Source organism: Strix uralensis, chromosome 16 (genome assembly GCF_047716275.1).
Source record: "Strix uralensis isolate ZFMK-TIS-50842 chromosome 16, bStrUra1, whole genome shotgun sequence".
Taxonomy (NCBI): domain Eukaryota; kingdom Metazoa; phylum Chordata; class Aves; order Strigiformes; family Strigidae; genus Strix; species Strix uralensis.
Genome location: NC_133987.1, coordinates 9827933 through 9847327, shown reverse-complemented (window position 1 = coordinate 9847327; position 19395 = coordinate 9827933). Strand labels below are relative to the sequence as shown.

Below are 19395 nucleotides of genomic sequence, written 5' to 3'. Positions count from 1 at the left end.
GCATGCAGGATGCATTTCTTTAGCAGAACGTGTTCATTTCATGATTCAGCAACCATAAAATAGACACCCACAGCTACTCCCAGAACACAAGCAGCCCCTCAAATGTCCTGCACATTCATACCATGACAGCTGAGCATAAGGGTATCAACAACTCAACTCATGTCTTGCCACTTGATGTGCTTTACAATAGGATAAATGGTTTGGGAGACAGAGAATTGGACCCTAAGTTTGGTTATGAAAAGAGAGACATCTTAACACAAAATAAGGAATGAACGTCATAGACATCACAGATTTTTGCATTTACTTCATGCCCAGTGATAACCAGAGATGGGTGACTTAGACTGCGACAATTAATGTCTGTGAAATTATTATTCTTGTAAATATATATATAAATATAATATATATAGTTTCCATGAATAGACATTTGAACACCAGCATGCAGAATCTGAACCTGTTTCAAGAAACAAGTACTAAAAAGCTCCATGTGTATCTCATGTACAGTTCAGTTCCCACTGAACATCTTGGTTTAAGAAGTTTTGTCTCAATGAGAAAGCTAAAGGAATAATGTTTCTAAGAGTTCACACAAATTACATGATCCAGCTTTCCTTCAGGTCTGCTCGCTGCTCCTCCAATCACAGTGATCAAGTGCAAGTAGAATCACAGAATCATTCAGGTTGGAAAAGACCCTTTGGATCATCGAGTCCAACCATCAGCCCTGCTCTACAAAGTTCTCCCCCCTACACCATATCCCCCAGCATCTCATCTAAACGACCACAGTAGTACTGTGCCATTAAACATGGCTTGCAGGAAGAAAGAATTTGAATATATTGCTTGTCAGTTTGAAATAGTCTCCTGAAAGTTCCTTAACAAAATTCCATCCATATTTTCAGCATTTTGAAAGTCTCTGAAATTAAAGTGCAATCCTTCCCAAATCCTATTTATTTAGCAACGCTTTACATGCTTTCTGCTCTTGTGAGCTCCCTGATAACTATACATCTATGATACTAAAATTAAGATCTCCAAATTTATCACAGTCCTGGAATACTGAAATGACATCTGGTTTTTATAGCATCAGGTGTGCCCTCATTATGCTTTTGTGAGGCAGAGCAGAAAATTGAAAAACAATTATGATTTAAGACCCTAAATTAAAACCTGTCGACTGTTTAGTAAAAATACTCCGTAAAACCTGTTTGTATTTCAACAGACCACACTGAAGGATATCATTGTAAAAACAGCACAAAACACAGTGTTGGTGGTGTTTGCTTATTTTGGAATTAATACAAATACTAACATTGTATTAATCTACATTTCAGTAATAAGTAGCTTACACATATTTATAAAATAAATATGTGGAATTGAATTTACAACTCATGTTAGTTTCAAAGTCAAGCTTTACATGCAGAAGTTACATTTTACGTCATTGATAAACCAAATATAAACAAAACGGAAAATGGCAGTTGCCCACATAATTTTAAAGTTAAGTATAAAATAGAGTGGATAATTACAGACAGAATAACATGTAAAATACAAGAAAGCGTGGACAACCCACAAACAGAAGGATTAAGTTTATCACATACCTGTTCTGTTATCATGTAATTTTGCAAGGATCAAAAGAAAAGGAAGTTTTAAGGTAGGAACAACAAGCAACTTCTTCATTGCACACAGGGCAGCACAGCAAAAAGCGCTGGAGATGGACATTAGAAAATGCAGACTGTCAAAGGGGAATGTTTCAATTGTTAGTGAGAGTCAACATTTCCATAGCACATATGGGATAACGGCTAGAGCGGGAATAGATTGCAAAGCTTTGAAAGGGAAGTAGTTTATGTTTGGCAGAAAAAAGGAAGAGCAAAGGAAGAGAGACATTAATAGCAAATGGAAGGTCCATCTCAGGGGAAATTCTGATCTTCAAGAAATTTGTTAAAAAAAAAGTTAATTAGTCCAGAAAAAAGCCAAGCTATCAGAATTCTTTTCTGAATGGCAATAGGAAAGCTTTGTGTTTCTTTTTACTTGCAAACCATACAACATACTTTGAAACAGAAAAATCAAACTAAAACCAAAATTAAAGATTCTACCTTAACATGAGACATTCCAGTATTATGAATGTGAAATGAGAAAGCAGATACCATACTCTTCTGTTAAAGCTTAAATTAAAAGTTGTTTTCTAAAACACTTAAAATTGTAATCTTCAAAACAACAACAAAAAAAATCAAGTTTGACAAAGACATTTTCTCATTTTTTCCTTTCTTTGTTCAAACTTTCTTTAGAAATGAGTACTTTCTCTTGGAATACTGGGAGCTAAAAATCATATTGGAAGGTCATAAGGTAGAACTGGAGAGATGACCTCCTGGCAGTGATGCAGGCAGCACGGTTACTGAAATGTGAAGTCGGGGAGAATAGGGAACACTGGAAAAATTACAGAAGGCAGGAAGATCAACACCTATTTTTCTTTCAAGATAGCAAAACCAAAACATTGTACTTCCTGCACAAGATTATTCCAGATTCTCTGAATGAACTCTTCATTTATTTAATGCTTTCATAAAATCTGCCACTGACCCTTAAAAACTCTATTAATTGACTCTAAAAATTCCAAAGCAGTTCTAAAGCACTGACTTATCTCCCACTGTACATGACCAACCAGGCATCCAGTAACAATAAGAGGTGCAAATCCATGATAAATTCCAACTTTCGAGTTATAAACAAGAGTATGATTCATACTTTTCCTGGCTTTGAAAACATTTATAACTTTTTTTTTTTTTTTTACTTCTACACCCAGATCTTGCTATGATTAGACTTGGGATACAACTGGAAATGTAAGATAATAATCTGATTCATCAAACACTCTCGACAACTTTCATGACAGGAAGTATGGATCGTGTTGGCGGTTTTAAGCCAAACTTTGCAACTTGCCCAAAGTTAACATAAATTTAAACCAATTGTGTAACTTCACGGCTTAAAAATTCCTAACTTTCAGGCACGTGTTCAACACAACAATAATCACAGAACTATATTTTCTCCTTTCATACAGTATGTATTCACTTTTACATAAACACCCCCAGCACTCACTCAAACGAGGACAAAGGGTTATAGCTCCTAGAGCCTCAAACTGGATAAACATTCCCAAACTATTTTGTTTTGTATACATTTTTGCATGTCAGCTCCTTTGCACATTTATGTGTCTGCCCTACGTAGCTGCAAGGAGCATGGCCCAACGTGGCAAACAGCGCTGACAGCCATAGCTTCCTGCATCCTGCCTTTTGCACTCCCTGTCCCTTGCAGGGAGGCGGCAGCTCAGGAAATACAGCAACAAAGCCTAAAGCCCTGTTGTGCTTGGCAGAACATACACAACAGAGTTCTTCAACAAGGTGAAAACATTGCTCAGAGCTAAAAAATAAAAATTAAAAAATCAAAGAACCTTAAAGAGTTAGCCATGATGCTGTTCAGTCCCCAAGGATGATACAGCTCCTCTCTCATTCTAGATTTCACACTTCAATATTTATATAATTTGATTAAGTACTTGATATCTTAAATCCACCATACGTTATAAACAATACGAATAGAAAATCTGAAATAAATACATGAAACCACCTGGACAATATTCCAGAGTTTTCAGCACACAGAACCAGCAGGAAGGCCATGAGAGACAAGCCTTGTGAAGAATTACAATAGATCTGGGCCCTACAACTTCTACACAATGTAAAGCTGAGCTTAGCTGCCAGAGGAATTCTGCAGGAGAGAAACACAGTGAGCAAAACTCCAAGTAGTGGGAATACAGTTTACATAACATTTTTCATTTCCCAGCTGGTAGTTATTTTAGGGAATCTGAGAGTTCAGAAAGGTACCATACTGTGTTTTAACTACAGTAATTAACATAACTAACAGTCCTGGTCTGTGCTTTCTAATGTTTACATGTATGATTCAGTTCTAGCTGCAGTCAGGCCTTCTAAACTTCATGTGTTTCTAAGCATCAGCAGAGTCTTCTACTACTACACTGCTATGCTAGGCTTGGCCAAGGGCGAGATACTGTGGTTAGCAGATCTTACACATTCATTTATCTAATGACTAATCTGAGATGCAATTTTGTAATTACTTTGAAGATTCCTGCTGCTCTAAAGAAGCCCATGGGACTTATTCTAATGACCAGCTCCAAGAAGAACGGTGATATATATTGGAGAATTCAAACAGCACACAAAATGGAGAGAAAAATATAAACTCTCCATACATGAGGCCCTCACTGGCAAAATATATAGAATGTTCTGAAGTTGACAGGTTTATAACTCTAAATGGTTTCACAAATGAAATCCAAACAAAAGAGCAGAGATGTACTCTAAATCACTCAGCAATTGCTGCTTAGAAAAACCAGCAATTACTAACTCCAGCAAACAAAAAGAGTTGCTTTAAGTAAGCTTCATGAATGGAAAAAATGTCAGATTTTTTGTTGTTCTTTCAGCTTTATTTTTCTATATTCTTGAATCTATATACATACTGATTCAGTTCACCCTGACAAATACTGCATAACCAACTATCAATCACATCAACTTTTTATATGTTGAGAGAAGTCAGATACCAAGTGATAGAATGAGTTCAGGCAGAGGGCATATGTTAAGCAGCTGTGAGTCCGTTTAAGCTGTCTATACGCCTAAAAGCTTAACGTCATTACACAGAGCTCTGATTTCTTCCCTTCCTGCCTTACACTAGAATATCCACATTATATATAATAGGAATTATTAATTTACTGGAAGAAATATAGTCACATGGTGAGTGTAGCAATACAAACATTTTGCTTATAGATTAGATATAGTATATTTTGCTTACAGTGAAAGACTACACAACCAAATACTTCTGTTTAGGCTCTAAAGAGATCTTTACTTACGATTAAAAGGATCTCAGGTAATAGTCCAGAAACAATTTAAACCCACATAAGTTAGCACTGTTGCCAAAAGACACACTCTCCATTTTCTCCCACCTCTTTCTTGGGTTGGCACAAGTGCTTGTACAGTCTTGTAAACTCATCTGGGTTAAAATTACCTCTCTATCCCCCCCCAAAGGTTACTTTAAAACCAAATCAATTTCTTAATTCGATTCACTGTGAATACTTCTGCCAACAAAAAGAGGAGGTGATAGAAAGGTGGAAGCAAGTGGCTGTGCAGCTTGTGGGATCCCATTTTTTGCAGCCTCTGGCTGAAGACACTATTCCTTAAAATAAATATAAGTGTAAAATATGTAATGTAATAAATATAAGTGTAAAATACGTAATGTTGCTATGTGTAGCCTACCTTTTACATATAGGGATGATGAACTTGAACTTGACAACTCTCAAATTATCCCAGATCTTTGGGTATTTGCTGCTTTTTAGGAGATGCCACGCACTGCACAGTTTTGGGCTTTCAATTATTTCTATCTAACTTCAAAATGACAGTAGGGGCCTAGCAAAGGTAAAAAACATAGGTTTGCTTCTGAGGGCCTGAACTCAGGCTGTTCCCATGAAGCACGAGGGTACATCAGTCACCAGGAGTCTGGTTCTATTATCAAGACTGGTGATAACATTTCCAATGAGCTCAGTCAGAGGCTGCAAAAAAATGGAAGAAGGAGGCAGCAGGAACGGGAAATGGTTTAGTAAAAAGGAACAAGAAACTGAAGGGAGTCAGAAGAATTCATGTCTATATGCAGGAGGGAACGGAAGGAGAACTGAAAGAACAAAGATCAGGAGTATCTGGTAAGTGCACAGGAGGACACTGCAGGGCAGGAAGGGGGACCCCGTGGAATAGATGGGGTAATACAAGGAGAAAAAAGAGGCTGATGGATGTGCTAAACCACACGAAATACCACAAAGGGAGAGTGCAATGGAAGAAAGGGAAACAAAGGCAAACTAAACACGTGAAAGAAGTGGAGGACATAAAACCCTTGAGCACATAAGTAATATGACTGGAATAGCTGATCTATGTTTAGAGAGATGGTCAAGAGTAAAAATGGCATCTCCCCACAAAGCACAGGACAGTGCAGGTCAACAGAAACACCTCCAGATGAAGAACAGGCAGTTCTCCCTGCTCATTGTTCAGATAGGGATGCTTAACGTTCAGCACAGAATCTGAGAACATCACCCAGAAGGCAGCTACTATTTCTCAAAGTTAGGCAAACCAGAAAGCAAGTGACAAGGTGGTATTTTTGAATGGATGATTTCCAATTTGTGATATAACCCAAAACTACCAATAATGTATGCTTCATATTTTTATTATTCAAAATGTGTTAGGCAAGAGTCAGACTACCTGGAATCCTGTAGAACCATCTTCCTTCTACACAGAGGGCTAGCATCTGCAGTAAGACCATAATGACATGGACCAAACACCTTGACTAGGTATTTGATAATTTTGATACAAATGTTTTTTCTTGCAGACTCAAGAAAGTAAATAAATAATAATAATGAGAAATCAACAGATAATCAGCATAGAAATTTATAAATTTTTAGTGTACAAAACTCACATTTTCACAATACTGAAAGTATTAGTATAAAAGAGAAGACCCTCTCTGTTCTTCATCCTCTTAGGTTCAATTATTTCTTCCATTATTTTCTCCCTTTAGATGATGTTCTCTGGCTGCTAGAGCTGTTATTCCTTGTATCACGGTGTTTAACTGTTCAGTATATACACTGACTTCCTGCCCATCAAAAACTCTGAAGCATAGTCAGGAAACAAACAGCCAGGGAAACGGACAGACTCCAATTGGAGTTGTCAGGTCCTCTGGCCTTTCCAAGTTCTAACTACAGTGAGAAGTTGCTGGTTAGCTTCCTGCATTTTAGAATGAGCAAGAAAATCCCCTTCATTTACCACCTACTGATCAGTGGTCAACAAACACGTCAGAAACAATTTTTTGCTTTCATTGCAAAAATTGTTTGCTAATTCTGGGATGGGTAATGGTAGCAGTCAACTATTAAACTGCTCCGGTAGTTTAACAGATGATGACTGAGCTCAAAATAAAATTTCACTTTTATTATTTAGCTAATAAAAAAATGCTACCATCTAATAACAACCCATACCCTTAACTTTATTAAGATATCTAATCTAATAAAGAAAGCAAATTATCTTCACACACTATACAAATATATGACAAGATGTGGTCAAGGCAGTTAGAGGAGAACAAAACGTGTTGCCGTTCTCCGTCCTTCCCTTTGCATTTCCTCTTGGAGTTGCATCATGTCTGACGACACCATTCAGTTCAGCAATTACTCAAAGCAAGCAGCAGTACCCTGTTAAAAGTGAAACTCTAGCAAACTTTAAAAAGGCTCATAATTATGCAAACAGAACATACGATAATCACTGAGGTCTGTAATCTCACAGCGGGTACACACTGTGATATGCTATACTACCAGCAGAACAGCGCAATCATAAGAAACAACGGAGAATTTGAAATCTTATTGCAAAAACATTAATTTGGTCTACTTAAAACTCTTAGTCATAGGAAGCATGCAAAAACGTATTTTACATGCCTATGTGTCTCTGAGTACACTCACATTATTAGCTACTTAGTACAAAATCTTACACTAATGGTGCAGAAAAGGAGCTTCTGCTTCAAGAGTAGAATAGGAAGAGGAATGGTATCTAATGCTGATGATTTAAATACTACCAAAATCTTGAGGCACAGCCATTGAGATAGAAGGTAATCAGACATCTAAATCAAACCCCCCTAAAAAAAAAAAAAAAAAAAGGAAAATTTCCGCCTGGGAACTGTTTTTATTTAGTGTCAGGAGAGAAGACTGCTCTGCCTTCTGATCCCATCCACTTAGAAATGTGTTTATCTCAAAATCAAATTGATGTTCAACTATCAAGTTATCTTTTTGACAAAAATATATAGCTAATATAAAAGTAACTCAGCGAATCAGTGTATCTACAGCAGAAGTAGTAACTTAAACTTCACACACTTGTGTGTTTTTCTCATAAGCAAAAGGGTAAAAGAAAATGAGTAAGAACTTCCATAGTTTAGTTCTCTGCAGGGGGGAAAAAAAAAGAAAGATCAGTAAACAAAGCTTAGTAATTTTATTCAACTTTGCTGTAAAATTGCTCCATTTTACAACTTTGTTTTCTCATTTAAATGTTACGTATAAGCGTATGAAACTGATTTCACCCAATACCAATGGACTAACAAAGCATTGTAATTTTAACTATTCTTTATATTTTCAGTTCCTTCAGGAAAAAATTCCACATTACCAGCATTAGACAGCACTACAATTGACCGGTCTTTCCCTAGTGAAACTACTAGAATTTAAACATACAACTGCATTATTTTAATGTGAATGCACACAACAGAAAGAACTATTCAAGTTACAAAAACATTTGACTAATTTTCATCAGAAGAGTCTTTTATTTTGACCAAAGTACGTAGGGTCATTGGCACAGAAGTAATGACATAGAAAAGCGTTCAGGTACAAAACATCTAATTCTTCAAACATTAAGTTAATTTGTTTTCTAAACCTAAACTAATATTTGATCAGTTGAACAAATATTTGAAATGCATTTGGCTAGTTATCTATTTAGAAAGAGAACAAATTTATTTAAAATAACTTTTTTTCCCTCGGTCACCACAGAACAAAAGTTAGATTGAGCTCACAAGATTTTAAGATTTTTTTACCTGGTCTCATATTAGACCCTTCCTAACTGATTATTCCTGTAAGGACACTAGTGGTAAATGGGAAATGCTGTAGGAACAGGAGTGCTTTAATAGGAAAGAACAAATATGCTGTAAGAACTGATATGGCAAAACACTCTTCATCTACTACTTAAATAAGCAGAGCTAGTTTATGTAGTAGTTTTACCCTTGAATAAGGTATTAAGTATGAACTGTTTTTCATGATAATTTCTGCTGTAAAAGTAACATCTGGAGGAATCATGATGTCCTCCAGTCATGTCCACAAGTAAAATCTCTCCTTTTGTTTAAAGAAAAGCTCGGCCTCCATTCTCCTTGTAATTCCCTCCAAGCACATCTATAGTATTCTTACACATATTTCAGGTTGTCTCCACCTGTGCAGCTGATCTCTTTGACCTCATGTCAGGGAGAAGTTCAGATCTGAAGAACAAAAAATTAAATTTGGTCTCAAGGCCAACTCTTGAGATAGAGTTTTACACCACAACAAGATTTCATTAGAGACATTTTTGATAACAATCGTAAGAAGGTGAGACACTGCGTGGGGAGGTTGAGCAAGCAAGGGGCATGCAGAAATCAGGATCCTGTCCCCACCCCTGCTCCACCAGTGCTGGCTGCAGGTGAGGTGGCTTTCTCCACTTGGGAGTGAAAACCCTCCCAGAGCACCGTGATTCCACACCCTCCTCGGGCAATGCGCTCTGGTGCTTAATTACAGTGAAAAATGTCTTCCTCATATTCAGCTAGAACATTGTTTCAATTTCTGACCATTTCTCACATCCTCCCGCTGTGCACCTCAGCAAGGAGCCTGGCTCCAGCTTCTTGGTGACCTCCTCACAGGGAGGGGACTAGGCCCAAGTAGAAAAAGAATTATACATCAGTTATTACATCGCTATTCTACTAGAAATTTTTTTATCCATATCTAAATAAATATCCTTTTGAACAACACAGTACTCAACAAGAAAATATTTTAAGCGCAAACCTATAATGTTTCCACAAAAAAAAAAATAATTTGCAATTAACATGCAGTTCAGGTACTCCTGAAGCTTTATTAGAAGTGCAGGCATACACTACTGCTTGCTAAATTTTGAACCAGAGAACTTACTGCAGTGGAATATGTCACTATACCATTTAGGTGAAAGGAATAAACATTTGACAGTAGAAACATTCATATTAAAATCTATGCCAAATTTCTGACAGGCTGCAAAAGACAAAGTCTAAAGAAGTGAAAAGCATAATCATCTCAAGGTTCATCTTCAGTTTAAAACTGCAAGTATGATCAAAAGACTGAAAAAGAGTTGTTACTTGCAAATGAATAATTAACCTGGAATGCCTCCTAAACTGTTCAGCCTATAAATTTACTAGAAATAAAAACAGAAAAATAACTATCTAATACAGTTCCTCTTACAAGCAACTGTCAAGTTCTTTCAAGCATTTTTATCTAGTCAAAGAGTAGACCTATGCCAAACTGTTTGTATATCTTTCCTTTTAAATAAATAAACTGCTTTAAATCCCACATTGAGAGGTGTCAGAAACATAACCCATACAAAAGAGCACACAGACCTCTAAAGACTTCTGAAATCTTTCATGCATAATAAAAGCCTTAAAACTTCCATTACTTTCTTTTTAGCTTTTTAGAATAAGGTTTTGTATTTGGATTTCAATCAAATTAGGCTTCACGTTCCTGATACTGTAACAATTTCAAATATTAATAATTTTCATAATTCTGTCCAAAACCTTTTAAATCATGTCTTCCTTACAAAGTTACATGGTTTCAATAGGACAGCAACTGTAGGTTCTCTGAAATGCTTCGAAAGTTACACTGATGCCATTTGTGAATTCTGCTTTAGCATATGTTCAGTTTATAAAGTTATTTAAGTGCTGTACAATAAATAATACAGGAACATATGCTTTCAACACATTGGAAGTAAAGTAATAAAAACTGTCTTGTTTTGGCCAAAGCGCAAAAAATTTACATGCAACAAATGTTGCAAATAGGAAGCCGCAAAATTCACTACAAAGATAGAACATTTTTTTAGCATTTTTGTGGCTCTTTCTCCAGACTGGTAATCAGAATTTTAAAAACTAGACCATAAAATACCTAACTTGCTTGGTTAGCAGGGTCTTTTTGTAGCTGTGCCTCCATCTCACATGCTCGTCTGTACATGACAGCCAGCAGCATGAGGAATAAGCCGCAGCAGTGCTTCAGTACCTTCATTAACACAATCCAGAACACAGAGGGCTCCGTAATAAGTGGAGAGGAAAGTGGATTTATGGTATCAGTACAGGCAATACATTTTAAAGGGCTGTAGTGGCTCCACAGTAATTAACAACTTCTTGGGATAATTGTTCACAGAGAATTTGGTTTGTGGTGACTCTCAGGCAGTAATCTTGCAGAAATGAGCAACTAGAAACTATCACAGTAAGACTGACATGGCTTTGCCAGAACAAGCGTTGGACACAGCATCATCCTTCAGGAAGAAATGATGGGTGAAGGTGTAAGCTGCACTCCCACAAGTTCTTCTGTAAACTCTTAAGCGGAGACACCTTTGACAAAGTGTAAATATTCTTTCAATGCTCGTGGGAGCACTCTGGTGCCCGGATGGTTCTGCGGGTGGTTGGTTGTCTCACGTCCATGTCCAGCAGGGCAGGTACCACTGAGGGTGGGAAGATCTCCAAGGTTAGTGCAAGGAACACTGCTCCTGGTATGGGATGTAGCACAGGGCTCCTTGGTGTCTTTCACCAAGAGCAGTACTGTTCGGTTTTGGTAACACTGACTATCACCATACTGGCTGGTTTGATGCTAGCATTTTGTGTGATGCCTGATCATTTGAGAAGCTTCTGGTATGAGATGTCAGCTGGATCACTGGCTTAGGCTTTCCATTTTTGTCTACTGAGGGAAGAGATCTCTCTTCAGTCACTCAAGACCAGTGCTCCCTTCTTCTCAGCTCTTGAGTGAAGAGGGGGAAGAAGTAAAAATACATGGAAAACTTGTAATAGTAATTCAGTTTTGAATGCTCATACAGCTCACGTGGCTGACACAAAATTACTCACAGTTGTGAGTAATTAAAAACTGTAACTCAACAGACAAAAAGTGTTTGTAGGCAAAACCACAATTGGATCCTCCCTTGCAGTTTGTAAAACTGTCTAGTAAGGTCTGAACTTCTGTATTTGCTCATATTGTATCTAAAGCATCTTGGTGCAAGTGGTTTCCTGATTAAAGATAACATACAGGACCAGACAGAAATTAGTCTATCTAGAGCTGTAGAATCACTGCACATTCAGCACTGAATCACTACAGAACGCTTTAACATTATTGAAATGCTACATCTAATGCAGATACCTAAACTAAACTTGCTGTTCTGTGCCTAAAAACTGCAACAAATGAAACAAAAGAATTCATATGTTCCTCAAAGAGAATCTCTGAATGGCACTTTTACCCTGGGAGCCAGCTTATCAAATACTGTTCCAGTCTGGAAGTTCAGAAAGGAAAGGAAACATTAGCATTTACCTACTTTAAGAAAGAAGGGGAAAACAAAAATCTTTGAATACAACTGTTTCTCAGCACAGGATTCATTATATCAAGTGACCATAAACCCGTATATTCCTGGTTAGTGAAACACTGGTGGGCTAATATCAGGGGAAAAAAAATGCACTAAGGAAGTCAGAGTTTATCTGTAGTATTCTTACAATGTGGATGACATAATGTAATCATTTGAATTTTTTTCATTTTCAATATTATCTCTGATATAGTTTGTTCCTTTTGCTGTGATTTACAGTATAAAATCACCAAAATTACAAAAATACATTTCTATTTTAGTATTTTTTGTTTTGGTTTGGGTTTTTTATTAATTTATCAGGCCTTAAATCCTAGGATGTCTTTCCTCTGGAAGAAGAAAACTTACATGCTGTTATGCACACATGCAGGATGAACATTTAGTATTCAATCCTTTTAGCTGCAAAATCAAATGCACCCAATGGAACACAAAAAAGAATCGACATCAGACATACATTTCAAACACATTATACACGTCATCAAAGAAAAAAGGGAATAAATCTAAAGTAAAGCTACTTGCATAACAGACTGCATAAACCGTTGAATCTTTTGAGTGGGATAAATATATTTCAGACTGTGCCACTAATGTGATGTTTTAATGGTGTGAGAACTATAAACAAAACTTCTTAAAGATAGATAATGAACTATGAAGCCTGCTATGCCATTTAAAGGACCAAATAAACAAATACACATCTTTCTTTTCCTGCCAAAAGTGGACATCACACAAATCCTGGTGATGGATGCTACAGAGTTGAGAATGTTGTCACTTTTTCTGGACAATGAAAGGAAACCACAGAAACCAGCAGGAGAAGCAGCCAAGTTTAGCCACCGTATTTGGGCATCATGATCCTATAAATACACATGCAGCATCTGAACAAGGCTACGATTGTCATTCCCCTTTTAAGAAAATGATCAGTTGTACTACGCTAATAATATACTCTGAAATACTGAGGAATCAGAATCAATTTTCATGTAATAATACCAGAATGTGATTCCACACTTCAGTAATAACATTCTGCTGTAAATGTGCAGCAAAGATGTGTGCAGCAAAGGCTCAGTAATACAGATCCAGAGAATTCTGCAGCAACTAGTCCAATCCAGTTAGCAGTGAGGGCAGGGGAGGAGGACACAGGAGGACACAAACAGAGCTATGATGGCTTATGCTGATAAAGAGGCTGGCTGGAACTACTCCTCGTATGAGCTCATTACATACTGTGAGCATGATGCTATCACAGAAGTGCTTAAAATGAAAGCCGACAGCATAGATTCCTGTTACTTTGCTTAACTCGAAAAAAAATCATTTACACTGAAAGCTTTGTCTTCATTCATACCACGAAGAGTGCAATATACAATACGTTATCACAGGAAAAGCATGTCACAAGAAAAACCTCTTGATTTCATTTAATTTAAAAAGAGACAGAACTGGGTCAATTTGATATACCATCATGACTCTGCTTTGGTTATCAAAAAATACCACGTACTACTGCCCATAATTCAATTTTAGGAGTATATTATCTAGCAGTTTTATAATCAAGATCATTTTTACTACTGGAAATGATATAAACTTGGACAAGGGTAACATTCAACATTATCAAATGGGAGGCATCAGAGTTATGATTTCTAGGCACAAGTGGTAATTGGATTGGAAGGCAAAGTTCAAGAAAACAGTAATACTCTTGTGTATTAACAGAGGGCCTGTTCTGCTCCGTAGTGCACTACCCAAGGCCATTTCCTTCCTTAATATTAAAATTCTAATCAGCCTTCATTTCATCTACAGAAATTTATGACCTAGTCCAAGTTCTGTGTATAGCTTTAGAAACAAACAGACCCAGAATATGAGAGCCAGCATGTTATAAATTCTTAATTCAACTATAAAAAACTGTACATGCACAAGTGGAGAATGTTTAAAACATGCTGAGTTCCACACTGTGCAACACAATGAATTATTGCTATAAACACTGCAAATGTCTTAGTCTCTAAATGCAGCTGTATTAATTACAGATTTGATGTTAAGATCCTAAATATCAAACACTGAGGAAACTGGGCCTGCTCTAGGTGAAATGAAAATGGAGAACTATAACCACAAAAATAAATTCTTTACAAATTTGTCTTAAGCAGTGCTTCCCAAACTGTGGAGCGCTCACTACAAGCAACATGCCTGTTTTATCTAAGTGGCTTGTAAGCCCTGCCAGAAAGCCTGAGGACGTTCTCCTAAGCGCTGCTGCTGTTAAAGTCGGTGTCTTTGGCAGGACCTGTGTTTGAAGACTTGCAGAATACTAAAAAATAAGCTGTTGCTTATAAACAGAGAAAACAGCTCACTCAAATCCTTAGCTGTTTTTTTCTCTTGCTCCCAAAGAGACACTTACCTCTGACTTGAACATTATATCTCAAAATTAAGCCAATAGCAAAGAAAAGGAAAAGGAAGTCTGGAAAACGGAGCGAGAGCATGTTTACTCTCCAAGGTGAATCAGGGAAATGGCTAGAAGGGTAAAATTATAAATCTAAATGCTTAAGTCTCCAAACAAAATATTAAAACATCAAGCTCCAGCTTCAAAGAGTAGTAACAAACCCTGAAGACCACAAATCTGAAGGTATGTGTCTAGTCTTCATGCCTCCACATATCTCAAGAGTAGGTATTTATGTCAAAACAAATGGGTGGGCCCCTGAGAACTGTGATGTAGCAATATCAACCACAGTACTTCCTCCTTATTGCAAAACCCCATTCTTTTCTGTCGTAACAACACCTTCAACACACCTCCAGCTTCTCCATTCACGAGCACTACGGCGCCCACCGTCCTTTCTTTTGCCTCCCTTCTACAATCCTTACCTCTAGCAATGCTGATTACCATTAAAGGACACAAAGACTCACAAAGGACACAAAGCTCTCCTCTGTTGCTATCTGTCCCAGTAGCAGGTTAGCTGAGAAATCATCACATGCTGTCTGGCACCTACCAGCAAGGGAGGCAATGCAGACATCCCAGCTGCAGCTTGTCAGGAGGTGGTCATGTTCAGATGGGCCAGCTGCTTGGCAAGAAAATGCCCATGTTCAAATCAGCTAGCCAGGAGGCATACACGTTCCCTTTCAGGGAGCTGCCTGGCCAGTAATGGTGCCATTGAGCCCAACAGCACCCGCTGCCTCTCAGCTGCTAGGAGGTTAGAGAAAGCACTCCGCTAGCTGTCAGCTCTGCAGGTCTGACGTAAGAGACATGTGAAATGTAAGCTTTGTGTGTATGTGTGTGAATATAAATAAAATCAGATCAGCCTTTAAGGCTGGGACAGTGCACAAAATATCAAATGGAACACAAATAATTTTCATCAACCATTGTCAATAAAGAATGGACAGTGAAGTGCAAAAAACCGCTCCAGATGGTCATGCAACCACTGGTAAGGAATTCAGCTAACGTCCCTGGGCCATAGCATTGCCTTCAGACACCAAAAAGAGGTTTTAAATCCGGAATAACTCCACTGTCCTACAGCAAACTCAGAACCAGTATACTGCATTAACCTGGGACACAGGGGAAATAAAAGGAGGAAGAAAAACCTCACTCAGTCCATGCAGTTTGGCAGCAAGTAGAATTGCCTAAATCCAACAAGTAAAATTGCATCTTAATTGCAAGGTCACTTTCAGTATTTGAATGCAATTTCCTCAACACTTTTCCAATCCATAAGATACGACTGACAATTAGAAGCAACTCTGCAGATGCCCTACGACTGATCTGCCTGCATGTTATCTGAACAAAACTCTTGATTTGCCAAAGTGAGCATCCTGTACGTGCTGTACTAGCAGGTGCTGCTGGGGCTACTTGTATTTCAGACTGCAGAAGCGGGTCACCGATTGACCAACAGCTCTAAACTATATTTGGGAAAGCATCCAAGCTCTCAAACTGTTTAGTATCTCTCAGCATTTATGAATAAATAAATAAGAAAATTCACAAAATACCACTACAAACTGGCAATTATAAAAAGTGAAAGTAAATAACGTAATTAGATTATGAAGTTCATAAGCTTAATTGTAAAAGATTTCTAGAGCCTGTAAGCACATCTTCATTTATATAATGAGTAAAGACAAAAGCCTCATAGGACAATACTGGCAATTTCAACTGACCTTCAGTGATGGGGTACACACACAGACCCTTTTGGGCGATTTTCCATTTTTTCTGCTATGTCTCAATTTTTTTAATAAAAGGGGGTTTTGTGTGTTTGTTTGTTAACAGGCTACAGCCATGTCAAAGACTGTTTTTCCATGTATTTTTTAATTTTACATTTTTAAAGTATGCCACCAAGTATCTTCAGAAAGGACGTGGCACAACTTTATTCTGCCTGTTTACTCTGGATTAAGTTACTCTTAAAAAAATAATTTAAAAACCTACAAAAAATGCCTGCTCATCTGATAAGCACATAAACTCGAACAAGAGACACAATGCTGAAAAGAACAGGGAGTTGAGAGGAGCTAATACACACTATACATATGAACCTAGAACTGAAAAGTTTAGTGCCATATTAAAGTTGTCCGTCAGAGAAATTAAGATTTCTGTAACACAACAAGTTACATGCAAAGGCACTAAACTCTGACACTAATATTTGCAGTGACTTTATTTGTGGAGAGTAGACATACAGAGCTACAACACAGTAGCAAAGGCAGTAAGCATCTGCCACTTAGAAATACCAGCTGAGTGACTACAAACCTAGTATTTGTGCAGATCTGTGTGAACTATAATCTAGCACAAAAATATTAATTGAGAGGCATATCAAGTTAGGCTTGTCAGCCTTAATATTTTCTGGTGATTTGAACAGGGACAGAGAATAAGATAAGCATCTTTACAAATCCGGTTGGCTTTACTTCAAATCCAAAAGCTTGTTTCTAAGCTGCACAAGAACAGGAGCCCACATAAAATCGAATTTTGAATGCAAAGCCAACCCAGTTCTGCTCGTCATTCTCTATTTTGAATCCTGTCTGCAGCCACAGTTTTTTTGTGAACTCACTGTGCTTACTGAAATACTGTACAACATTTATTTTTGTAAGAACATTTTTTTTGCATCAGAGCTATACTTATCCTAGGGACAATCTATCATTTTTTATTTTAAAAAAGTTTTCTGTTTTTTAAGTTTGCACTAATGAAGTATTTTCATTGGCACTGATGAGTTAAAAATTACTTCAGCTATCTTTGCAGGTTTTAGAGTTTTTAACCAGTGGTAAGTAATCCCCATTTACCCATGCAGATCAGCTTAATTTGCTTAGCAGCTAAAACTTGGAGCGAACAACGGTATTTTCAAAACAAATACATCAAGTTAAAGCAAGGGCAGTTGTGGTTCATCTGAATCATATGGCTCTAGATTTCAAATCTAAGCTAAGGAAATAGAGGTTATGACATCCTGCAGCTGGGACAAGTAGTGTTCATAAAGCAACGTTAAATCAAGACCACTTGGCCAGTTCAGGCAGTTGCTTGTGTGGAAGTGAAAGATCCCATGAGAGCATTAAAAAAAAAGAAAGGTTTTGGTGTCCTAGCCAAACCCCCCCTCCTTCACTTAGTGCTACCAGGGACTAAGTTACTTCAGAGCAAATGACTGTGGAAGGTTGCTGCCAAGTAATTGCTACTGATTTACATCCAATCACAGAAAACAGTAATGAAACACTTTGCAAAATACACGGGCAAGTTAATTACAAAAGGTCTTCCCATGCTATGCAAATGCCAAGTGACTGAGCCTGCCGCTTGGTAGGTTAGTTTTCAGAAAGATCGAGCCGGTGATTTGATTCATTATACAACTACGCAAATGTTAATAACACAAACACAGACACGGTGGCAGGGAGAAGCAGCTGAGAGCTTTAGCAAGGCAGCGGTACACATGCTGGTATCGGGGCATGCACAGGTAAAAGTTTTCATTCAGTCTGGGAATCTCAGGACAGAAAAAAGGATTGGGTCCAGTTTCCCGTTCAGTAGTATTTTAAGATCTATTTATTGATAAAATACCCAACAGTTGACATTTTCATTTACAGCAGATGAAAAAAGTTTGTTTTTAAATTTTGTGAAACAATACTGGTGGCTGAAGTAGAGGGACCATTCACTGCTTCCGTGAATACCAGAAAAACTGTGTCTGTAGCTTTTGGGGTTTTGTTTTGTTTTCTTTTCAAAGCAAGGAGGAAGCATGAAACAGTAGGACTGATTGGATACTTTCATGACACTATCTGGATGCCAGTGTCATGCTGTGTAAACATGTGGATCCATTAGACAATTGTTGGAAGCAGTGAATTCTGCTTTATTTATTTGATTTAGTGATAGGAGTCATGCTGTTTGAAAAAAAAAAAGGGGGGGGGGGTTTGCAAAACCACACGAGGAAGACTTTTCAGACTTGTCAAAAAAAAAAAAGTACAATGTGAACAATGATGTATTGGATGGCCTGCAGATCCCAGCTCTGGAGAGTCTTGACAGACAGAAAAAAAGACCTGAACTCTTGGCTCTCAAACTGTTAAATAAGTTTATGAAATGTATTCCAACCTGAAAAGATAAAAACATTTTCATAGAGAAAAATTTATATTCACATGCAGAATACAAAAGATTCTCCTTGCTAAAAGACAATCTGCAACGATGATTTATATCTTCTTCCACATTTCTAGTGCACGCTACTGCCTGAACTAATGAATCAATTTTAGTGAAGCCTGATCACTACAGCATTCCCAGCGATGCTGGTCCAGGGAAAGGAGTGGTAGTTAACTGCCTGCCTTTGGTTTGTGCTGGCAACTCAAGCTTTTTGCTTTATAGTACTTAATGGTCTAAAGCACACATTGAAATTAACTCCTTCATTAGCTATACAGCTGCTACTCCTTATCTCTTTTATTTTTAATTACAGCACTGCAAAATTTTATGTTGTGATTCAGAATTATGTATGATTAATACGATACATTATTTATATTTGTTAGAATATAAAACACAGGCCTCATGAATAAAACTATACATTACATATGACATTTGAAAGCGTACTCCATTCTTTAAGCTATCTACAAATACTATGCTTTTTCTCTCCATGCTACAACTTCATTTCAAACTGATTAACCAGCTTTTTATTCCACTCAAGTTGCTTACATTAAAAGACAAAAACCAGTAGGTTCAGCTCCCAGGAAAACTGCAAACCCACTTTAAGGTTGTCACTACAAAACTTGTTATTCATCTCCACAGGCTTGTAGATGTGAAGAGCAGTGTGTATAGCTCAGCGTT

At 37.4% G+C, this 19395-nt stretch overlaps 2 protein-coding genes across 8 annotated transcripts in view; one reads left to right on the top strand and one right to left on the bottom strand.

The window, feature by feature from the left end:
- Positions 1 to 19395, bottom strand: part of CHLSN (cholesin) — a 134797-nt gene that overhangs the window by 39767 nt on the left and 75635 nt on the right. The window contains exon 2 of one of the 5 annotated variants that reach the window (XM_074885925.1): positions 8987 to 9054. The exons of 3 other annotated variants lie outside the window; for them this stretch is intronic. The gene's annotated coding sequence lies outside the window, so the exon portion shown is untranslated. Of the gene's footprint in view, positions 1 to 6477; positions 7936 to 8986; positions 9055 to 19395 lie in introns of those variants that run through there. One more of the 5 variants, XM_074885931.1, reaches the window with a different exon arrangement.
- Positions 1 to 19395, top strand: part of GPR146 (G protein-coupled receptor 146) — a 55203-nt gene that overhangs the window by 3881 nt on the left and 31927 nt on the right. The gene's annotated exons all lie outside the window — the stretch shown is intronic.